The sequence below is a fragment of the Solanum dulcamara genome, chromosome 2, assembly GCF_947179165.1.
Source record: "Solanum dulcamara chromosome 2, daSolDulc1.2, whole genome shotgun sequence".
NCBI classification, from domain to species: domain Eukaryota; kingdom Viridiplantae; phylum Streptophyta; class Magnoliopsida; order Solanales; family Solanaceae; genus Solanum; species Solanum dulcamara.
This window is the reverse complement of record NC_077238.1, coordinates 14,578,648-14,604,547: the sequence shown is the minus strand read 5'-3', so window position 1 is coordinate 14,604,547 and position 25,900 is coordinate 14,578,648. Positions and strand designations below refer to the sequence as shown.

At 35.6% G+C, this 25,900-nt stretch overlaps 1 pseudogene; it reads right to left on the bottom strand.

Annotated features, from left to right (window-relative positions):
- Positions 1-282: 282 nt before the first annotated feature.
- Positions 283-25,236, bottom strand: LOC129870342 (receptor-like protein kinase HERK 1; annotated as a pseudogene).
- Positions 25,237-25,900: the final 664 nt, after the last annotated feature.

The following is a 25,900-nucleotide window of genomic DNA, read 5'->3' as shown; positions in this document are numbered from 1 at the left end:
AGAGGAGTCTTCTCTTGTAGGGGCATAGTTTCTAGGTTTTATTTGTTAGTCTCGGGGATGAGTCGGCTGCCCTTAGTAGGTCGGTCAACTTATGAACCACAATAGGATCGAAGGTTAGGTTTATGTCCCCCTTCTTGTATTTTTCTGTTTTATTTATGATAAAGCTTGGGGGTATGTGGCTCAACCTCTGACCGCCACGAGGGGTGAGATCCTTGGGTAAGGTCCGTTTATTAAAAAAATAAAAATAAAAACCAAAGAAAGGTATGTACCATTTTAGCTTAGTTATCTCATCACTAGAGAGATCATCCAAATTTGATGTTTCGATATAAGCAGTAGAGAAGAACTGACATCAACGCGACTGAAATCATTGATTTGTTTTGATTGCTCGTAAATAGGGCTGTTACTGTTTTCTTCAGGATCATCTTGAATGAAAGTCTCTTGGAGATAAAGTGCATACTCCAGGTTCTACTGCACCTCACCCATAGATGACCTATCTTCACTTGACAAAGCTAAACATTTCATCGTTGTTTCTCCAACTTCCTGATGGACTCTAGTCTTATTTTGGCCGCAAAATTGGGATCTCTGATTTGTTTCAACTTTCCCTTCTTCTGCAACTCCACTGCCCATTCAGATAAGCTAACCATCTCCCATGGAAGAGATTGAAATAGGGTAGATCTAGCACAAAGAAATTCGAATAAAACAATTCCAAAAAAATAAACACATCAGATTTTTCTGTCAGCTATCCCCTTATTAAATATTTAGAGGCAGGGTATCCCACAGTTGGCCCTATCTTGGACAGTCCAAAATCAATAGTTTTTGGCACAAAATTCTCATCAAGCAAAATATTTGTAGACTTGAAATCAGGATGTATGCAGTGACGGTTTTAGAATTTTAATTAAAGGGGTTCGAAAAAAAATATAGTATTTATTTAAGATTTGAACTTGGAACCTCATGGTTAGTTTTGAACCCTTCAACCATTAAATCTACCTCTAATATTCTACTTAAGATGTTCAATATTAATATATAGATATAAAAAATTTTAAAAATACCTTATATATATAATGTAATATTTTACCGAGAAGGTTCGGGTGAGCCCCTGGATTACCTTAGGTCTGCCCCTAGATGTATGGCTGCCCCGATGCATAATTCCAACGTCTGCTCCCAGCTCATATTGGGTATATTTGACCCACACAAATGGCTCCTCAGGTCCTCATTCTCCAGATACTCATAAATTAGAATCATCTCATATTTCTTTATCACAGTATCCAATAAATGAAGCCACATCTTAATTTCTATTTGGAACACTATGGGAAGCAAACATTAAGATGAATGTGACGAAATTGAAATTAAACAAAACTAGATATGGATGGCAAAACTGTAAAGCATCTATGACTGTGCAAACTACTCCTCTTTTCTAGAGCAAAATCGGAAACTCACAAGTAGATCTCATGATCGGAAGGCTTTGCTGTCAGGGGCAGAAGTAGAGGTAATCCAGGGGTTCACCCGAACAATGGTTTAGAGGTCGACTTACTGGTTTAGGAGTTCAAAACTAATCTTGAGGTACCAAGTTCAAATCTTAAACACTATATTTTCTTTTTCCGAATCCCCTAATGAAAATTTGGATCCACCACAGTTTGCTGTTGAAAAGAACTGTACAATCATGACTCCCCTTCATTAATTGCATCACGAAGAAAGTGACAATCTACCTCAATGTGCTTTGTTCGTTCATAGAAAACTGGATTTTTTGCAATGTGCAAAGCGGACTGACTATCACAAAATAATTTGATCGCCTTGGGATGTTGTATACCTAAACTCAACAACAGACCTTTCAGCCACTTTAACTCACAAGTGACCGCAACCATGGACCTATATTCAGCTTCTGCAGAAGATCTAGAAACTGTGTGTTGCTTCTTTGTCTTCCAAGAGATGGGAGATTGACCTAGAAATACTAGCCAATCTATCAACGAATGACGAGTAAGAGGACAAGCCGACCAATCAGAATCACATCATCCTAACAAAATACCTTATCCTAGGGTGCTTTTCAAATAACGTACCACTCGTAAGGCCACTTCCCAATGTTCAATTCGGGGTTCTTGCATGAATTGAGGCAAAATATGAACAGAGTATGCCAAGTCCGGTCGAGTGACCCCTAAATAAATCAAACGCCTAACTAATCTACGGTAGACCTTCGGATCCGACAACAAATCTCCATTTGCAAGACCAAGTTTATGATTTTGCTTAATAGGGAACCCACTTGGTTTTTGTCACAACCTAACCCCGTAGAATATGGAGGGTGCCCAAACTGGACACTCGCATGTACCCTTGCTAACTATAAGTAAACTTGTCTCCTATTTGAGTCATAGTGTGCCAACAAGCAAGATAATATATAAGCCAATGAGGCTATCGTATCATATAGGCACAACTATACATACATATATATACACAATCAACATACATGTCCACAGACCTCTAATAGTAAGAACAGTAATATAAGACGGGATAAGGCCCCCGTCGTACCCGTGAACAAATAAATATGTGCATCAAGGGTTAGTATCAAAATCTAGGCTCCAGCACAATGGAGCGCTTCTAAACTGCTGAGTCAAACTCCTACGCTGGCGGATTCCCAAAATGTGTATTTATACCTGCGGGCATGAACGCAGCCCCCCAAGAAAGGGGGGTTAGTACGACATATGTACTGAGTATATATGCATAGACATCATAAGGAAATTACAATTGGCATAGGGATGCAGGGGCAAGTATGACACCTAATCATTTACTGTACCTGTAGCTTATAACATAAAGTCGTATACACTATCATCATGTACTGTACCCATCTCGTTCGGGTACTTGGTGTAACAACTACATCACTCTGTTATCATAAGCATATATATACTATTAGTGCTATCTCATATAATAATGTCGAGGAACGTACGGCCCGATCCATATATCATATAATAATGCCAAGGAACGTTCGGCCCGATCCATATAGCATATAATAATGCTAAGGAATGTTTGGCCTAATCTATATATTATATTATAATACCGAAGAACGTTCGTCCCGATCCATATAGCATATAATAATGCCAAAGAATATTCGGCCTGATCTATATATTATATTATAATACCAAAGAACATTCGGCCCGATCCATATATCATATAGTAATGCCGAGGAATGTTCGGCCCGATCCATGTATCATATAGTAATGCCAAGAAATGTTCGGTCTGATCCATATATCATATAGTAATGCCGAGGAACGTTTGGCCCGATCCATATATTATATAATTATATTATAGCCGGCCCGGGACTCGGTGAAAGATGTATTATAGTATACATGAGTAGAGTAGTAAGTAACCATATGCAATTTAAATCATTAGTAGAGACTCGACAATGTGCGAAGATTTAGCTATCGTCTGAGGACTAGAGTAGTGGTGTAGCCATCTCAAGTGCCCTTTAAATGCCATTAGGGCCTATATCACTTACAATCTCGGGGACCCTAGACATGCACTAAAGTAATACTGACAGTTCATAGAACCAGGGATACCCGTCGTCATATAGTCCTTAGGACTAGGAGTTTATACATCCAGTACTTCTCAACATATAGAGTTCAAGGAAAGTAGTTCAATTTACTACAAGAGTTTGACATTCAGAACTGAATAAGAGATACGAATTACATTTAAGACTTAAGAGTGGAGTTACCCCAGAGCTCATATCACATTTTACTTACATCTAGGATATGCCAAACGAGAAGAGAGGATAGTTTACGTACTTACTACTTTCCATCACATAGAAGCCTTGAGAGGCAATAACTAAACTAGTATAGGAGTTCTACCATCGAGAAGTGAATAAGACTTATGAACCATACTTGGAGCTTTAAGAATAGAATTACTCCCAAATTTCATACACATCTCACACTTGTGCTAAGCCATACCAAGAAAAAAAGAGTTAGCTCCACATACTTACTACCCTCCATAATATAGAAGACTTGAGAGCCATAGCTCCATTATTATGGAAGTTCTAACATTAGGAAGTTGATAAGACTCATAAATCCTGCTTGGAGCATTATGGATGGGATAATCCCCAAAGCTTGCATCATGTAATACTTATATCAAGATGTGCCAAAAGAAGAGAAAGGATAGGCTTCACATACTTATTCCAACAACATGCCAAAAGAAAGAATAAGCTTTACATACTTATGCCAAAACATTCCAAGAGAAAGAAGATAGCTTCATATACTTATGCCAAAGACATGCCAAAAGAAGGAAAGGTTAGCTTTACATACCTCTTACGGATTTCTATTACACGTTCACCTCGTCGTCTCTTGAACCTATTTAACATGAAAGTAATACTAAGGTTAATGACCTTTCACTTTCCAATTTCCAACTCTATGCCCAAGTACCCATAGGGACCATTTCCTTATCTATTTCCCTTTACTAGCTTATTACTAGTTCCGAAGTTACCGAAAATCGGGCAGTATCTCCCCTATAACTTTAACATCCCCGAGATTTCAACTCAGCCACGATGTCAACAACCATACCAACAACAACAACCAGCAGCATATATAAAAGTAAACCACCTCAACATTACACACTACAACTCCAAACAACTAGCTTAAAACTACGATACCAAAATAGAGTTTTTAACCTTAATTTCATAAAATCTTTAACCATAATAAATGGGGGGTCATGTGGATGAAAAAAGAAGAACCCACACCCTTTTTAAACCACCTCCCAGCCCTGCAACACGCAACCAAATCAGCTGCAACCACAGCACCACAATCACAACACACTACTCGACTTTGATTTAACTATAACGACTTCAATTTAGTTTTTCTCTAACATAAAGCATCCTTATGCAATTTTTTCACTTCCAACCTTATTTAAGACATGTAATATACCTTATAACATCATCATAAACTCCACTTTGAAAGAGAAAACCTTACCTTGCCCGAAACTCTCCAAAACTTGCCTCGGAAGTTCCTTTAGCGCGGCTAAAACTTTGTGGCTGCTTGCTAACATTTTGGTGCTAATCCAAACCATAAATTTACATTACTAACACCTTCATAACACCATGTTATTCCCTAGATAATTAATTCACGGAACGAAATCGAAGAACTTACCTTTTTGTTTCCTTCGAAAATCGTGGCTCTCAACCTCTCTCTAGTTTCTTCTCTTCATTTCTTTCTCTAGAAATTTCTTGAATGAAAATGAAACTTATGGGATAAGGATGAAGATAATGAGTCATCAAAATACATATATAGGCTACTTTAGGGGGTGACACGTGTCAACCCCTAAGTGGTAACACATGTCAAGCCCTAAGTGGTGACATGTGTCAAGCCCTCATTGGGCCAACGCTCCCCTTCCTCAAACCATAGGCTTCTATGTGGTAGGTGGGGTCCACCTCCTTGCTCCAGCTTCTTCCACGTGGAACTCTCCCTTGCTGCCGCATGGCACTCTCTCTTGCGGCCATGTTTCATTTTGTTTTCCTCCTCGTATGTTCGTAATCTCATCTTCTTTTATGAACCTATGTAATCCTTGATATGTAAGCTTGGTATGTACTCAAGTAGCTTAAGTATGTAACAACTCCAAAGTAATAGCTTACACAATTAATTCGAGTCCTACGACTCACTACTTAGCCTTCAATTCCTTCCGAATTCTTATAACCCTATTTCCAATCTTCCTTATCATGGGGTATCACATTCTCCTTTCCTTAGAGTTATTTGATAATGTTATAGATTATCCAGCTCATATGGTATCTTTTAAGAGGCTTAAGAACCTTTAAAAAAACTTAAGAGCCTTTCAAGAAATTTACGAAGCTTAAGAACGCGTTCTAAGGTACAAAAGTACGGGGTATAACAGTTTTGCACCTAACGAGCCTGCTTCAGAGACAATATCAAGAGTATACTTGCGTTGACACAAAAACAACCCTGATGAACTACGAGCTACTTCAATACCCAAAAAATATTCGAGAGACCCAAGGTCTTTCATTTTGAAACAATCACTCAAATAGGCTTTGAAAGTTGCAAATGCAGCAGAATCATTCCCAGAAACAATAAGATCATCAACATAAACCAAGATATTAATCTGAATATTCCCTCTAGTAAATGTAAAAAGAAAATAATGAGAATAAGATTGTAGGAAATCATACCCTTTCAAAGAAGTCACCAATTTTGCAAACCAATATTTAGGGGCTTGTTTCAACCCATACAGCGATTTGCGCAAACGACATACCAACGTAGGATCTGGACTTTCAAACCTTAGAGGGAGATTCATATACACCTCCTCATTAAGGTCACCGTGTAAAAATGCGTTATGAACATTCATTTGGTGAAGTTTCCAATTTATGGATGCTGCAATGGCTAGGAAGGCTCGAACAGTAGTCATCTTGGCAACCAGAATAAAAGTTTCATTGTAGTAAATCCCTGCTTGTTGATGATTTCCCAACACAACCATGCGCGATTTGAGTCGTTCCACATCTCCATTTGACAAAAACTTGATCTGGTACACCCATTGATTACCAAGTGCTTTCTTACTCGGAGGAAGATGTTCCAAAGTCCATGTACCATTGTCTTCCAATTCACGTATCTCTTGTTTCATTAAATGTCTCCAACCTTCGTGTTCCATGGATTCTTTGAAGGTCTTAGGATCCTTACCCAAAATAATAGTTGCAAAAAACTTATGATAATTTACAGAGAAATTATCACAATTAATATAGTGTGCCAAAGGATAGGGAGTACTTGAGGATTAATTGTTAACCGAAGTAGTAGGAGATGGACTATTACAAAAACTGAGTATGTCAGATGATCACGAAGCAAAAAAGAGGGAAATTTCTCCCGAAAACCATGCCCCAAGAAACCTTCCACATCCGTGGATGGAGTATGGTGTTGCTACCCCCCGCGCTGCCAGCGGGCGCTAGGTTCCCAGCTGGCTGGGCAGTGGCTGAAGGCTGCAGCTCGACAGTCTCCGAACTATCAACTTCACCCCTTAAATTATCCCCGTACACCATAAAATCACCATCAATTTCAGCATCCACATCAAAAAAATTAGACGAAATACGAACATCATCCGGACATGCAAAAGGAAACACATCCTCCACAAACTTCACATCACGAGAGACAAAAAATTCCTTCGTATCAAAATCAAACAACTGCCACCCCTTCTTACCAAACGGATATCCCACAAACACTTTCTCCTTCGACTAGCAAATTTATCACCCTGAGTTTTTTTATTATGAGCAAAGAACAAACACCCAAAGGTACGAATAGCATCAAAAGAAAGAGGTTTATGAAATAAAACTTTGAAAGGTGTTTTATTTTGCAAATTGGGTGTGGGGGTACGATTTATGAGATGAGATGCTGCAAGAACACATTCACCCCAGAAAAAAATAGGCAAATTGGCCTGAAATCTTAGAGCCCTCGCAACATTTAATACATATTTATGCTTTCTCTCTACTCTCCCATTCTGTTGCGGAGTACCCACACAAAAGGTTTGAAACAGAATATCAGTGGCAGAAAAATAATCAAACAAACAATTAAATTCGATATCATTATCACATTGTACAACACTAATTGTTCGATAAAATTGTCGATCAACTATAGCAACAAAAGCCATAAACATCTGAAACACTTCTGTTTTATCAACCAACAAGTAGATCCAAATAGCTCGGGAAAAATCATCAACAATTATTAGAAAATAACGAGCTCTACACGATGAAACATGTCGATATGGACCCCACAAATCACAATGTATTTTCTCAAATATTCTAGATGTTTTACTATCACTTAAAGAAAATTTATTTCTAGGATGCTTAGCACGGAAACACACTTCACAATCCTTTACTAAACTACTCTTATCACTACTAACATGAAGAAGCAACTTAACTACTCTCTCGGAAGGATGCCACAATCATCGATGCCACAATTCCAATGCTGACGCTGCCATGACAGTAGACACATATTGCACCACGTTCGGTTTGCTAAAATAGTATAGTCCGTCCCTCCTAACTCCCATTCCAATCAGCTCCTTCAGTGGGTCCTGAATAGCACACATATAAGAATTAAAGAGACAATAGTGCATAAATTATCAGTAAGTTGGGGGATGGAGAGTAAATTGCAACGTAAATAAGGCACATAAAGGACATGATGTAAGGTGATTTTATCTGACAGTTGAACGGAACCTTCCAAAGAAACCAACACATTTTCACCATTAGGCAAACCAATAGGACAATCAACAATATGAACATCAAACAACCAAGATTTCTCACCGATAACATGATGAGTAGCACCGGTGTCAATAATTCAAGAAGAAATGTTAAACTTACCATTCAAGCGATTTTCTGGAATTATAGCATTACCAAAAAATCCCGTAATAGCCTTCCATTGATCGGAAGTAAAGTGCTAACCCACGGGCAGCGGTATTTGATGGTGGTGAAGGAGGTATGTTGTCACCCGCCATGAAAATTTACGATGAAGAAAATTTTTTTGGCTCAGATACCATGAAAAGAACTGTACAATCTTGACTCTCATTTATTCATTCCCCAAGAGAGAATGTATATGTGATACAATATTAAAATAAGAAAACTAAATATCTCCTTAATATGCTACCAAATATATAAAGAATTATATGGTAATTATTTTTCTACAAATATGCTATCAAATATTATACTGCAATAGTTGTGCCAAAAATGCATACATAAGAAAAGGAAAAATGTACCCTAGGAAACACAAATATGTAAACAAAACAGAAGTTTGAGGAAGCTGAAATTTTACCACAACAGAGAAGATTTGGAGAAGACGACACACTGAAAAGTCTTGCTGTGTGGCGGGCTTTGGATAGTTACTGACTTGTTGTGGAGATCTCAATCACTGTGGAAACACACAACTATGACCTTTTCCTGAGTGAGTTACTTTATCGATTTTTAATTCAAACGTCATTAAACTATGAAAACTTTACCAACAAAGTCAGTTAATCTATTTAATTATTTTTATAAAAGATAATATATAAGTATCTTTCAATTATAATCTAAATCGCTAAGATATACATTCACTATACATAAGTCCTATTATTCTCTAAATTATTTTAAAATGTAATAAATACATTCTAAAACCTATACAATTACTCACATTAAGGGAGGTGTTTTACACTCGCCTCCACATAAGCGTCATGTCAGGGTCATGTCAGATTTACAAAAAATTAAAAAATTGTCAGATTTAAAAAAAAATAAAAAATTGTCGGATCTAAAAAAAATATATTTAAAATCGTCATATCTAAAAAAAAATATTTTTTAAAAAAAGAAATTTAATTTAAATTGTGCTCACCATATATTACCTAAACTAAATTTCTAATATGCAATTTTTTTTTTCGAATTTCATGTTAAGTGTTTGAGTAAAAAAGAAAAAGAAAAAGAAAAATTCTTTCTATATTATACAAATTGATGAAATATCTGAAAAAGATCACCGACAATTTAAGTATGTTGTGAAAAAAATATTTATATTTTTAAAATTAATAAATTTGGGTTCTACTTCATAATGAAAAAAATAAATTTTAATTAAAAAGATATTAACTTAAGTTTCAATGTTAACTACTTATGTGTATTAATTAGTAATGAAAATGTGCAATTGAAAATGGACATATGTTCAAATTAATCAGATTTTATACTTTTTTTCTGTCTCTCACATGTCTCAAAGAGAGTGAACACACTCTCTATGCCACGTCAGCACTTAAGGGTATGTTTATTACACTTTAAAATAATTCAGGGGGGCAATAAGACTCATGTATATTTAAGATGTGTCCTAGCGATTTCGGTTATAATTGATGAGATACTTGTGTATTATCCCTTTTTATAATTAAAATTTTTTAATATGAATTTTTTATTTTAAATTATAATTTTAAGATATAAAAAGATATCTATTTAAATCATGTTAATGACCCGACTCGCTAAAAAGATAATATTGATCCTTTTATTTCGGTTCTTTGCTTATAATAATTTAGGAGAAAAGCGGTAAAAAAAATTATTTTGGAAGAAAAGCCTATTTTTATTACGGAAAAGGATCAAATATATCCTCATACTATTAGAAATAGTTTAAATATAACTTTCGTTAAACTTTCGGTCTAAATATACCCTTCCTGTTATACTTTCGGTTCAAATATACCCTTTTCATTGTACTTTGGTACTAATTTATCCTTTATTTTAATGAAAGAATACTTGAAAAACTCAAAATTAAATAACTCATTCTCAATTTTAAACATCTAATTTTTTTTACGAATAAATAAAATTTTCGAGTACTAATCTGAGTTTTTTTTCCTTAGAAATGATAATACAGAATGCGTTGCATAATTTTAAGTACTAATACATGAAAATTCTAAATATTAATTTGAATTTTTTTTTTTTACAAAATGATAAGACAAAAAATACTGCAAAATTTTAAAAAATTTAGTCACATCTCTTATTCATGTAGATTAATAAGATATAAAATATAGATGCAGAATTTCTTTTGCCAAGAAATACACTGCTAGTGTGTCAAAATTTATCAAATGTTGTTCAAAATATTGATTAAGCAACATATGTAAATTATAATATAATCATCATAGTAATCAAAGTCATGATAATTGAAAATGTAATCTCGTGTTGAACTTAAATTTATGTTTTTTTACTGAAGTGACACATCTCAACTTTTTAATTTTAAAATATAAATAATTTTTGAAAAAAATGAAGATTTAGAGTTATACTTAAAATTGGGAATGCGTTATTTAATTTTGAGTTTTTCAAGTGTTCTTCCGTTAAACTTAAGGACGAATTTATATCAAAGTATAGTGAGAGGGGTATATTTAAACAAAAAATATAACATGATGGGTATATTTAGCACAAAAGTATAATGAGGAATATATTTAAACTATTTTTAATAATACAGGGGCATATTTGACCTATTTCGATTTTTTATCAGCACCTTTTTATTCTGTACTATTCTCACAAGTCACAAGCTACAAGCCACAATTCAAGCAATGAATTTCATAAATTTGCGACAAAATTCAATTGTTGACGAGTCCCTAAAAAATAGCATCTCTAGTTCAAGCCTATTTTTAGGAAACTAATTAACGGTATTTTAAGATAATTTATCCATGCAATGAGCCAATGACTTACACCATTAATGTAATTTAATATGTTATAGCATATTATACTTATTTTAATTAGGTTTTCAATTTAATGCTATTAAATAGAGACTGCAAGTACCTTCAATTTGGTGACCTGATGGTGTAACTTGTATTCTAAAATCTCAATTTTATATAATGTGTCTTGCATTAGAAGAAGGATGACTTCGGAAACATGTGGTTTCAAACAAGTTATAAATATGTGAGTGACTATAAATTAATATTATATTTTTAGTGGGTTGAATTATTAAAATGGCTTATTTAGATATTTTTTTATTTCTTAAAATTTTGGATTTTCAATAAAAAAAATTATATAAGCAAATTTTAATGTAAAAATCAATTAAATAGATTGAGTGACTTTGTAAAGTAAAATTTTTATAGTTGAGTGATTTTTGGATTAAAAATAAAAAATTGAGTGACTTTCTACGAGAAAAGTTCATAGTTGAGTGACTTTTGGGTTGAAAACTAAAATATAGTGACTTAAAAAAGTACCATTTGAAATATTATCTCTCAAGAGAAGACAATTATTTTCATGTTTTACTCTTAGTATTAATTACTATTTTCAAATCATTTGTCAAGGTCTAATACTAAGTACCAATTAATAGAGATAACATGATAAAATAATCGTGTCAATCATTATTTTTCTTAATAGGTGTATCAAGTGCAAATGTAACAAATAAAGTGAACGGATAGTGTATTATATATAATAGTTATTTTTCTTAATCCAAGTATTTATATATTTTTATTTAATCTCATTAACAACATAATTAGAATAATTTTTTAAATCAATTTGTCACCAAATTTAATGTTCTTTTTTCTAATTAAATAGTACCCATATTAATATTGTGTTAAAAACTCTGAAACTTTTTTTTTGGTAAACTGCCTTTTCATTGCTACCGGAAGAAGATTACATTGAAGAGATTACAATTGAGGAGGGATGGCAAGCCTAGCCTTCCTAAGAGATTGGTTACAGCTAGTGATGGCAAATGAGCGGGTTGGATTAAATTTGAGCGGGTTAAAAATGAATGAATATGAAATGGGTAATAATTCAACTCGCTCATATTTTATATGAATTGGGTAACAAATGAATTGAGTTAAATACTAGTTTACTCATATTTATCATATTTTCATGAGTAAATAGTACTCTACTTTAAAATTTAATATGGAGAAAATATTTCACTATTTTTTTTTATAAAAAATGTTGAAAATATTTTATTTAATTTTACTGTATCATAAAAATAAATACGACATCCGATGCGGGGCGTGACTTCTAAATTGAGACCCAGCAACTAACTAGACTCAGGACCCGACTTCTAAATCGAGACCCCGACCTCCGACTTTCGACTCGAGATCCGACACCGACCCTAGTGTCAGGACCCCACATTCAAATTAAGATTCGATCCCGATATCTAAATCGATCTGGAATCAAAATCCGACACTTGATCTAGGACCCAAGCTTGACTCTTGTACTAAAACCCGACATTCTAACTGGATCCACATCGATATGCAACCCCTATAACTGATTCGGGACTTAATCTTGACACCGAACTAGGGACTTGAGTCCGATCCTGAATTCGAATTGGGATCCGACATCCAAAATAGGACCCAATTTTTAAATCAGGACCTGACCCCAATACCCGAAATGGGACCATATCTTTATACTCAACCCCGGACCTAACTTTCAAATTGAGATTTGACCCCAACATCCGACCTCAACAACAAATCTGAAATCCAATCTCGACCCTGATTTGGGACTCGATCCCGACTCCCAATCCAGAACCTGATAGCGATAGTTATGTAATATATCGATATTGTATAAATAGTTATGTAGTGTATATGTAATATATCGATATTGTATAAATAGTTATGCAGTGTATATGCAATGTATCAATATTATATAAATGTTGTATAAACATGTATTAGTATTGTATAAAGGATGTACAAAAATGTATATATGATGTATAAATAATTATGTGGTGTATATATAATATATTAATAGTGTATAAATATGTATAATCATATATTGATATTATGTAAATAATTATGTAATGTATCGATATTTATTTGACTATCATGTATTCCACCTTAATAAATAAAAGAATAAATAAAAACATAAAATGACATAAATATTTATTATTTCCACAAAAGATGTGAAACAATTATAAAAGAAAAATAAAATAAAAAAGAGCAAAAAAATAAATAAACTAAAGCAACATTTTTTTTTAAATAAGAAAAAAAATGCACAGTTGAATGGCCATTGGCCATTTTTTTGGTAAGACAAAAAGGCATGGCTATTTTTCTGGAAAGAAAAGTCTGAATGGCCGCTGAGTGTAATTTGTCCCTAAAACAACACCGAAAGAATAAACATAAGATTTTTCTATCAGTTGTCCCTAATAAATATTCAGGGGCAGGGCCGCCCATAGTTCCTTTCACGACTGTGCCAACATGGGTTTGATCAAGCCCAAGCCGTATCTTGGACAGTCCAAAATCAGTAATTTTTGGCACAAAGTTCTCATCAAGCAATGCGTTTGTAGCCTTGACATCACGATATATAACTGCACTTGTATGAATGAAGTGCAGACCTCTAGCTGCACCAATGCATATACCCAGCCTCTGCTCCTAGATCATAGTGGTTAGACGTAGATCTGATCCATATAAATGGCTTCTGACATTCGCATTCTCAATGAACCAAAGAGGGATAGAGGAACTGAGAGAGCATCTCAGTTTTTGTTCGGAACTATTCAATACCTTGTGAGGACTCAGGCTTACACCTTTTCAGGGACACCTGAAGAAGCCTAGACCACCTACCGATTTCAAGAACCAGGTTCTTGAACTAGTGATACGAAAATAAAACTGTAAAGACAAGGCACATAATTTATTGTGGAAAACTTCCTTGCTCGAGAGAAGAAAAACCACAACCTACACCTCGTAGGATTTCCCCCAAAACTTCACGAACTTTCAAAGAGCATTTTAGATTACAACTTAATAATCAAGGAACTAACTCAAGTACCTAAACTCTAACGATTAACTATAATTGCAACTCAAACTCTCCAAGAAGTCAAACTCACTTCTTGTTACCAGACTCACTTTCTACCTTAGAAAATTATAAATCAATAATATTCCTAAATAGAGTTCAAACACATAAAATAAATTTCAGAAAGAAAACCTAACTCTAGTTCTTATTTCTTCAATGTTTTTGCTCTTGAAACACCACCTACTTTTTTGTTTGAAAAGACTCGATTTCAGATTTGTAAAAGCCACACAAATTCTTTGTACACCATTCTCCTTTTATAGCATTGGTTTTTGAAGACCTAGTTGAGTCCTACAAAGAAAGCACAACTTCTATTTTATTGCTTTTTCTTATAGGAGTCCTGTTGTGACGTCTTTCCTTTATTTTTGCGTTTTTGACTTATACAACAATTTGTTCAGTTTTCCGCGTCTGCCCACTGCACCATCCAGCACGTGAACCGGATTCCCATAATCTGGTTCTCAATTGTCATTATCAAAACCCTTCTTGAATAGTATCAACAAATTTCCCCTTTTTGATGATGAAAAGCCTTGTACCCTTCTTTCTTTCTCACCTGCACATATGTTAAAACCAATAAAAACCAACTTCCTCCTTTTGACATCTCAAAAAGAAAAGTAAGGAAAAATGGCATGAAGAAGAAAATGTAAGTATACTGAATCAGAGCCAAAAATGGTAACCCAAGCACCTGTTGGAGGAAATACAAACTACTCATAATCTGAGGATATTCGCCATCCAAACAATAGTAGATATCAAAAAAGAACACAAAACAACAGAGCCAAAACACATAACAAGATAGCACTGCATTTAAGCCTAGAAGGGCTCCAACATAGTCCTTACAGAGCAAAAACAACAAAAAGATAGTTTTCACAATCTAACAAGGTTAGAGGAAGAGAAGAGGCTATGGAGGCTAGGATAGAGGAGTAGATAAAGAAGGGGAGTTAGCAATAAGAAGATGCAGCTTGTCCATACGAGTATTGTTTTCCTGTTGCTGCCTAATCAATTGGTCCTTTAGAGCAACTACTTCGCTTTGAGTACTAGCAAGATCATCCCTCAGAGTGCTCACCTCAGCTTGCAGAGCATTGTTCTCGTCTGGGCAACATTGAGAGACGCCATCAGCTAGGCAACTGGACCAGCCACCCTTGGACCAGGTACATGAGCCGGATTGACAATTGGTAGGCAATCACACTCTGTGAGAGTGGTTCTATCAATCATGTACTTCTTAGTGGCCCTACGTCCTTCACCCAGAGGCACATTGAATGCCTGAAAGACAAGAGCGAGCCAATTCTCATAGGATAACTGGTGAGAACCAGGTTTAGGATCAACCACCCTAGCCATGTGAGAAATCATGATAACATGCCAGTTTATACGATCATCTAGATCAAGATCATTAGCCAATCCCATGTCCCTAAAAGTGGCTTCATGCCTTCTTTCCCCACGAGGAACAATCGCCTTATGCACTAATTCAAACAACAGCTTGTGAAAAGGTGTCATTTCACCCTTCATGACTTTCCAAGGCCGGACATTCATTCTTCCTTGTGTGAACTTGGATGTGAGTATGCAATTTTCATCTTTAGTCCAAATATATTTAGTCAGCACAATAGTAGGAATTTGCAAAATTTCTCCTAGTCGAAATGAATAAAAAACAATATCAATTCCATGAACCCTAGAACTAACCACATTATCCTCTAAGACCACCAAATTGGTATAGAATTCAACCACTTCAGATTCATGAACAACTAAAGGATTATCCACAAAAAGATGTCCATATCATTGGAAAGTTAAACGCCTAATCAACTGTTGAACCATAGGAAACTCCCTAACCTACGGATTAATACTCCTTCCCCAAAGAATAGCTTTAGACCCGAAATACAACTCCTTTCCCATAGCAAGAAAATTTTCTAGATTTTTGTTAGGCTTGACCCTTGATGTGGTGGGTTCAGGGCGTACAACCTCAGGGAGTTCATCAGAACTGGAGTCAAGGTCAATAGGAGGGAAGGTAGGATGTAAAGGAGACTTACCCCAAGTTCATGGTCGTTTGCGACTTGATTCAGCAGCTTTCTCTAATCAGCCTTCCTTTGGCTATGAGTGAACGGAATGCGAGTCCTAACCCTTTTAACCGCAATATATTTTCTGGGCCTCTTGGGTGCAGACCGGCGAAGTTGATTTAGTGGGACATTATCAGTCAAAGTGGAATGGGGTTAAGATTGGGACTGAGATAAGAATGGTGGGTAAATTGGTATTATAGGATGGTTAAGGGACACATTGGAGGGTGCAATGGGGGATAGAGAGATAGAAGAAAAGTTAGGGTTTGCTGGGATTGGTGGAGATGGTGATGGAGTGAAGGGTTCTATGGTGTTAGGGATAGACGAAGGGATGTGGTTTTCAGGGGGAGGTGGTGATGGTAATGAGGTGAAGGGTTCCGTGGCGGTATTTGGTAGGAAAGGAGGTTGATGAGTCTAATAAACAGGGGAGGATGGTGGCATGGTTGTCGGCGAGTTGGGGTAATCTTCCCCCTGAGTAGATGCCTCCGGTGATTCCCCCTGAGAGGATGCAGGGTTCTCATGATCGGATGGAAACTGAGAAAGATGGGATTTACGGGTGATTTGATAGAAACTAACAAGTGATTAGAGGGTGAGGTGACGGTTAAGATCTTGAGAGTAGTGTATTGGTCAGTTATTATATAGAGAGGATATATGAAATTCCCTCCCATTTGGAATGCATAGTACAGGTAAGGGGACCAGGTTCAGTTAGATATGTGAACATGTATTTATGATGTGTCGCAGCAGTAAAGACAAGGAGGATGAGTGCATACCTGTTAAGTGGAGGACTTGGTTCTTATGTGCAGTCAATTTGTTTCTCCGCCTTGTTGTAGGAAACTAAGGGTAATATCATCAGACCTGAGTTGTAGTGTTCTTCTGAAGATGGTGTGTACTTAGTGCAATACAAAAATGAGTCAGTAAGTCACATTATATCTAGTCACATTATATTTAGATACCAACTCACTACCTATCAATTGATTTTCCAATAAGGAAGGAAGATGGTTAATTTTACTGATAAATGAGACCAAGACTAGCCTATTTTTCTCAAATTGGTCTCTTCCCAATGCTTTGGTAAAGATATCAGCCACCTGATCTTCAATTTTACAAAATCTCATCACTATGAGTCCCTTTTCAACATTGTCTCGAAGAAAGTGATGTCGTACATAAATGTGCTTAGTTCGTTTGTGTTGAACTGGGTTCTTATCCATGTTCATCGCATTGGTATTGTTACATCTTATTGGTATGCATACTACAATGATTCCAAAGTCCAAGAGTTGTTGTTTTATCCATAAGAGTTGAGCACAACATGATGCAACAACTACATACTCCGTTTCAGCGGTGGATAGTTCAACCGAGTTTCGTTTTTGTGTAGCCCATGAAACCAAACATGGTCTAAGAAAATGTGCCATACCTGATGTGCTTTTTCTATCTACAAGATAGTCTGCATAGTCTACGTTAGCAAATCCAACTAGATCAAATGAGTCTCCTATAGGATACTAGAGAACCAGGTTCTGAGTTCCTTTAAGCTATTGTAGTATTCTTTTGACGGCCTTCATGTGTGACTCTTTTGGAGATGACTGAAAACATGCACATAGCCCGACACTGAATATTATGTCTGGTCTACAGGCTGTGAGGTATAGTAGGGATCCAATTATGCCTCTGTATTTTATGTCACGCCCCGGGAGGGTACCCTAGACGTGATCAACACTCGAAAACCATTGCTGGCCTTCAAGCGAACCACTTGGTCTAATCACACTTTCATTCAGTCACATTCTATCAGCAAAAGGCTCAACTAACAAGAATATTATTAAGAAATAAGGCCAAAGACCAACCACATATCCAATCAACAACTAGTAAGAATGAAACTAGTCAAAATAAAACAAATCAACATCATCCACATTCTAGTCTATGAAGCCTCTATTAACAATCTAAGAGGTGCCAATGACAGGTTCATGGCAACCACAAATCAAATAAAGGAAAACTAACTCAAAGCTGAAAATATAACTGTGGTATCCTCGGGAAATAGGGAGGACTCACCAACTAGCTGGAAGCAAATAGATCCTCAACGGTGCGCCTGTTGATGATCTCTAGTACCTGTCTCTGCATCATGAAATGATGCAGGCCAAATGTCGTCAGTACGTGGAATGTACGAGTATGTAAAATGGCAGAATGAAACAGCATCGGGATAGGATCAAATCAACTCAGGATCTCAACTCAAAAGAAGGAAGAACTAAATCAAGATGTCCTAGGTTTAAACAAGAATATGATTTAGACAAGACCAATCATATACTACCCAATCCAATCCATTTCAATTTGACTCAGAGTACTATCAAGACTTATATGGGAGTTTCTCTTATCCGATAACTATCACTGATAAGCTAGTGATAGTACAACAAGACAACGTTGTTGCCACATCTGTGCATACCTTGCCAGGGTAGGAACGAATCAATAATTATGGACCCATAATCAATCAAGTCCTATCATGTCAGGACAGTAATTTGGGAAACATCCGACTTTAACGGTCCAATCCTCTCCTACGTTTGGCGATGTAGTTATTGGATTCGAGTTATTACTTATTCTTACCCAATTCGGTGCTCGATACTCCTCCCAAGACTTAATGCTCATAAAACTCTATCCTATCAGTTCAATCTAATCATATCGACAAGTCTCATGTGGACCCCTATCAATTTATCAATTTTATCACCATCAAACCTTTCAACAAATCATACTATCCAATTAGTTTCAATCACATCTTTCAAGAGTAGTTAGATATACTTGTATGACAATAATAAGTTATGTTCCTATTTTATGTCATTCACATTCCTAGCTATCCCAATTCATGATTTTCATTCCAATCAATACATATACATAATTATTTACAATCAATATATATATGGCTACAATTTAAGAAATAACATATGAAAAGTAATTGTTCAAGAATTCAAGTCATGAAGATCATCAATCAATTAATAGTATGTAAAGATATTCTAAGGTTTTAGGAAAATTCAAGAAAACGTTCATGAAGGATTCCAGTCTTTCACAATTCTTATCCAACACATCTATGAGGTATATAGAAGAACTCAATCCATATTTTAGGTTAGACTTACATACCTTAGAGTAGATCTTAAAGAAATCTTGATGTTAGGTCCTAAATGGAGAGTTTGAATTCTTGAGTTTGAGAGCAATTTTGTTGGAGATGGTTTGAGAGAGAAAAGGATGAAGTTTGGGGATTTTGAGAAGGCTAAAGATTGAAAAACAATGCCCTAAAAATGCGTCCAAGATCGTATAATATATAAAAGGGAATGGTCCAAGTTGCCCTTACTAAAATCTGGAAAAATTGGCAAGTCCGCAACAAGTCCGCGTTGTGGACTTGTCGCGCACCTCTCTGGTCGACTAGGCAAAATTTTTTACTCCAAAGTCTAAAAAATGCAATCTTAGTTGCGTTGGAAATAAGATTCAAAGACCTTTAATTTGATAGGTCATAGTCCACCTAATTCGTTATATTTTAGGAGATATGGTCGTTTGAAGTTGACCCTTGTACGGACTCATCGAAAAACTTAGCCGATAGATTATTTTTGGACTTGGCTTGATGTTAGAGATCCCTTATGACCATAAACCACATCTAATACACCTTAAATACTTAGGAATTGATTTTATCTCATATATACAATTTGAAGTCTTCGAGTTCAAGCCTATAGACCTATAAAGAAAGGTCTGAATCTTAAAGTAGAGATTTTCAAGGTGTAACCTTTTGTGTCACCGACTGGGAACCAGTTTCATCCTTGTCAAGTTTAGTGGTAGTGGCAATAAGTGTATCATGTACTTTGGCATCATGCATGTCAAATTTTTTCAGTAGTTCTTTGATATACTTTAGTTGATGAATCGATGTTCCTGATGATGACTGATGGATTTGAAGTCCAAGAAAGAAGTTCAACTCTCCTATCATACTCATTTCAAATTCACTACTCATAAGTTCTGCAAACTCGACACCCAAACGTGCATCTATTCCTCCAAAAATGATATCGTCAACATATACTTGCACGATCAAGACATGAGAGCTCTTTTTCTTAAGAAATAATGTATTGTCAATCTTGCCTCTTGTATATCTATGTGTAAGAAGAAATGTGGACAGCCTGTCATACTATGCACGTGGTGCCTGCTTGAGGCCATAAAGAGCTTTGTCCAATTTGTATACATGGTTAGGATATTCGTGGCTCTCGAAACCTGGTGGTTGATGAGCATACACTTCCTCTTGCAGATATTTATTCAAGAAGGCACTCTTCACATCCATCTGATATAATTTGAACTCTATATGTGCGGCAAATACAATCAACATTCTAATAGCTTCCATTCGGGTTACTGGAGTAACTGTCTCATCATAGTAAATCCCTTTCTCTTGATTGTAGCCCTAGACCACAAGCCTAGCCTTGTTACTTGTGATTGTTCCTTGATCATCGAGTTTGTTTCTGAATATCCATCTTGTTCTTATCACTGTTCGATCTTGAGGCCTGGGAACCAGGTTCTATACCTTACTTCGTTTAAACTGATTTAACTCCTCTTTTATGGCAATGATCCAATCTGCATCTAGGAGTGCTTCTTTAATGTTCTTGGGTTCTATGACTGATAGATTTGTTGAGAAGGCACATAAGTTTCGTACTTTGGATCTAGTTTGGATTGCTGAGTCGAGGAGTGAGCAGGTTCTGTAAGGAATGAAAGCTCTTGTGTTTCCAGTTGTTTGTCTGACTGCTTTCTGCTGAGACTGAATAAAGAGGACCAGGTTCAGTAGAGATTCCGTCCATAGCTGGAGAAGTATCTTCTGTAAGCTCATTTGATTCATAGTTTTGGTCTGGAGTTCTGTCATTATTATTTGAAGGTTAAGTGTCTTCATAGTCAGCATCATCAGCATCTCTTTGTAGAGGATCAGTCATTCCCATCTCATCATGATTACCCTACACATCTCTCTTGACCAAGTGATTAGCTTCGTCAAATATAACATGTGCACTTTCTTCAACACGATTAGTTCTTTTATTGAGAACTTTATAGGCTTTGCTTTAAGAAGAGTACCCGAGAAAGATTCCATCATCACTTTTGGCACCAAATTTTCCTAGAGCATCCTTGCCATTGTTGTGTACATAACATACACAACCAAAGGCCCTGAGGTGCGCTAAGTTTGGTTTTCTGCCTTTTAATAATTCATAGGGTGTTTTATTGAGTATAGACCTAATCATACATCTATTAATCAAGTAACATGCAGTGTTTATAGCTTATGCCCAGTACTTTTTTAGGAAGACCACTGCAATCAACATGGTTCTTGCCATGTCTTCCAAGGATCTTTTTTTTCATTCCACTACACCATTTTTGTGGTGTTCATGGTGCATTAAAATTGTGATCTATACCATTTTCCGCACTGAACTCAAGAAACTTGGAGTTTTCAAATTCTATTCTATGATCAGATCTAATACTCATTAATTCACATTTTAATTTCTTTTGAACCAGTTTCACAAAAATTTCAAATACATCATATGTCTCATCTTTTGAACTTAAGAAAAGAGTCCATGTGAATCTAATGTAATCATCAACGATAACAAGCACATACCTCTTACCTCCACGATTTTGAACTTTCATTGATCCACATAAGTCCATGTGTAGCAATTCTATGAGTTTCTTTGTGCTTATCATACATTTTGGTTTGAATGATGATCTTACATGTTTTTCTTGTACACATGCTCCACATACTTGATTTTTATTGAATCGTCTCGTTAGCAGTCCTCATACCAGTTCTTTTGAGATCAGTTTGTTTATTGTTGAAAAACTTGCATGCCCCAATCTCTTGTGCCATAACAATCAATTGTCATAAACTGCACTTAAGCTTTTTAGCATAGATAATTCTGAGCCCATAATATCAACCTTGTAGACATTTTTTGTGCCTTTTTCCGATAAGGACTAGTTTTTTTTTTATTTTGCACTAGTTACCCTACATGCAGTAGATGCAAAAAGTACATTATTCCCTCTGTCTCACATTTGTGATACGCTGAGAAGATTATGTTTTAATCATTCATTCCTCTATGGAAACCATTCAGTAAGAGGAAGTTATCTTTGTTTCCCGTCATGTGTCTTGAACAAGCGTTATTGAAGTACCACTATTTATGTCTTTCTCTTTCCTGTTCCTGCACAATTAATCAGAGATTAATTTTGGGCACCCAGATCCACTTGGGTCCTTGTTTGTGAGTGAAAGGATGAATTAGGTTTTTCATAGTCCATTTGGGTAGGTGCTTATGTTTGTGAACCAGTTTTATGATTCCTGTTCCATAAGATGCCCTTTTTACATTTATCTTTTGACACATGTGTGTTTGATGACTATTTTGTCCACAATGAATACATGGCATATCATAATAATTTTCACTAGATTTTATAGAATTAATCTTGAAACCTATTCCATGTTTAGTTGAGGATTGACTTCTTTGGATATCATCAAGCATCATGGATGACTTAGTCCATCTCATATTGATCTCCAATTCCCTTTTAGTTTTCTCAAGTTCTTCAAGTAGAGCTTCATTCTTTTTAGTTAAAGATTGTAATTCGTTATTTAACCTTTTTATAGTTTCATCTAGAGCAAGGTGTACATTGTTTTGTACATCTTTTCCTTTCCTAGAAGAGTTCATCCCATTAATTTTTTCTTGAAGATTATTGTTTAAGGCTTCTAGAGTCTCATTCTCTGTTCTCAAGGATGAATATTCATCAAACATCTATTCTTTTGCAGCACATATTGCATGGTATGCATCGATGAGGACACTAGATAGTGATTCTAGTTTCCTTTTGGAATAGAGGTTAAGATTTTCTTTGATTTGATGATAACTTACCTTGGACTGCTTGTTTTCCTCTTTATCTTCTTCTGAATCTAGTCCAGCCATCAGCGCTAGGATTGTGTTGTTTGACTGATAATGATTCTCCTCATTATCTGACTCTGCAATTGCCACTAATGCTAGGAAGTCGTACTCCCTTTCTCCTTCCATTGCTAGTAATGATTAATTTTCAGCTTCAGTCCCATCAGATTCTTCTCCAGAAGAATTTTCCATTGCTGCAAAAGCTTCCTTCATAGTCATGTCAGCCTCTTGATTGGTCATTCTTCGATTTGTAAGAATGTATTGATCACCCCTGACTTCCTTGGTTCTTTCAGAATTATTCCTTTTGTACTCCATGGCCCAAAATGGATAGAATTTGATGAAGTGATCTGGACTTCCACACTTATGACATAGTTGCTCTCTCAAGTCTTTGTCAGTGGTTCTTTGAGATTGTCTCCTGTGACTTGTTTGACCTTTTCTTAGCATTCTTTGAAACCTTCTCGTCATTAGTGCTATATTCTCCTATTCAAAATCATCTTTTTCAATGGCTTTAAGAACCGGGTTCTTGTCTTGCCTTTTGCCTCCGATTTCTTTCTCTTGGTTCTTCTTTGTTTCATAGGTCAGCCGACTTCATCCATCATCATAGTGTCAAGATCGCGTGCCTCAGTAATTGCTTCTACTTTGCTTTCCTGAGATTTAGGAAGAATACTTAGGATTTTCCTGATAGTTGTTTCAATTGGAATTACTTCTCCCAGAGAATAAATTTCATTGATTATGATAGTGAACTTGGTATACTGTCTTGCATTGTTTCTCCATCCATCATTCTAAATAATTCATACTGTCGATTCAGATAATCGATCTTGGATTTCTAGACTTGATTGGTTCCCTCATGGACAGTTTGCAAGGTGTCCCATATTGCCTTTGCATCTTGACAAGCAGAGATTTTGTTGTATTCATCTGGACCTATTCCACAAATTAAAATCTTCTTAGCCCTAACATTGTTTTGAATTGCCAGTTTATCTTATGTATTCCACTCCCTTCTGTCTTTTGGTACCTGTGTTGCCCCATCAGTTCTAGTCTTCATAAGAATAGTGGGTCTGGAAGGATAAAATTCTAGAGATCTGGACTATCTTCTATCAGGTGATCCATCATCCTATTTTTCCACTATTCAAAATATTTTCCATTGAATAGTGGCAGCCTTGTCTGTGATTGTCCTTCTTGTGCAGTAGGTGGTGCAGCCATTGATCCTTTTCAAGATTTAAATCTTTGAGTGAAAAGACCCACTCTGATACCAATTGAAGAAACCTAGACTACCTAAAGATTTCAAGAACCAGGTTCTTGAACTAGTGATACAAAAGTAAAATTGTAAAGACAAGGCACAAAACTTATTTTAGAAACTTTTTTGCTCAAGAGAAGAAAAACCACAATCTATACCTCGTAGGATTTTCCCCCAAACTTCATTAACTTTCAAAGAGAAGTTAGATTACAACTTAATAATAAAGGAACTAACTCAAGTACCTAAACTCTAACGATTAACTATAATCGCAACTCAAACTCTCCAAGAATTCAAACCCACTTCTTGTTATAAGCCCCACTTTCTACCTTAGAAAATCATAACTCAATAATATTTCTAAATAGAGTTCAAACACATAAAATAACTTTCAGAAAGAAAACCTAACTCTAGTTCTTCTTTCTTCAATGTTTTTGCTCTTGAAAAAACCATCTTGCTTTTTTGCTTGAAAAGATTCGATTTCAGATTTGTAAAAGCCACACAAATTCTTTGTACGACATTCTTCTTTTATAACATTGGATTTTGAAGACCTAGTTGAATCCTACAAGGAAAGCACAACTTCTATTTTATTGCTTTTTCTTATAGAAGTCCTATTGTGCCGTCTTTTCTTTATTTCTGCGTTTTTGACTTATACAAGGATTTATCAAATTTTCCGCGTCTATCCACTACACCATTCAGCACATGAACCAAGTTTCCATAATTTGATTCTCAGTTGTCATTATCTAAACCCTTCTTGAATGGTATCAACAACACCTGTGCGCCATCACACAAAACACCCATGTAAACCTTCCCAAAGCCACCCTCTGCAATGAGAAACTTCTCATTAAAGTAGTTAGTTGCTTCCTGCAAAGCTTCAAAAGGAACTTGATCACTTTGTGTAAGTTGTTCCCTTCAAGTGTTTGATTCCCACGGTGGAGTGCAACCATTAATAGATAAATAAATCTAGATTTGGTTGGGAAAACTGCCCCTGTTTTCTTAAGCAAAATCGGAAACTCACAAATAAATCTCATGATCGGAAGGTTTCAATGTGGCAAAGTTGAAACATATATAACAAAAAAAAATAACACTAACAATAATTTAAGTAACTATAATTGAATCATGTAGATGAAAATTACAAATATATGTAAACAAAACCGAAGCTTGAGGAAGCTCTGATTTTAATGGAGATTTGAAGGAGAAGACGAGAGACTAAATAGTCTAAGGGGTCGTTTGGTAGAGTGTATTAAAATAATGTTAAATAAAATGTATTAGTAATGCTCGCATTAATTATATATAGAATATTTCTTATGCACTGTTTGATTTAGTGTATTAAAAAATAATATACATTGCATAAAATATTTATTTACAAAAATATCCTTAACAATTATTATGGAAAAGATGTAAAAGGAGTTTTGAGGGGTAATTGAGTCTTTAACCATAATAATGCAAGCATTAAATTCCCTTGCATTACTAATACCTAGAAATCCGTGGTATTAATAATGCAAACCTTAATACACAATAGAGATACATGCCATGAAAAAGTGTATCAAACAAGATCCTACTTAGACACTTAATT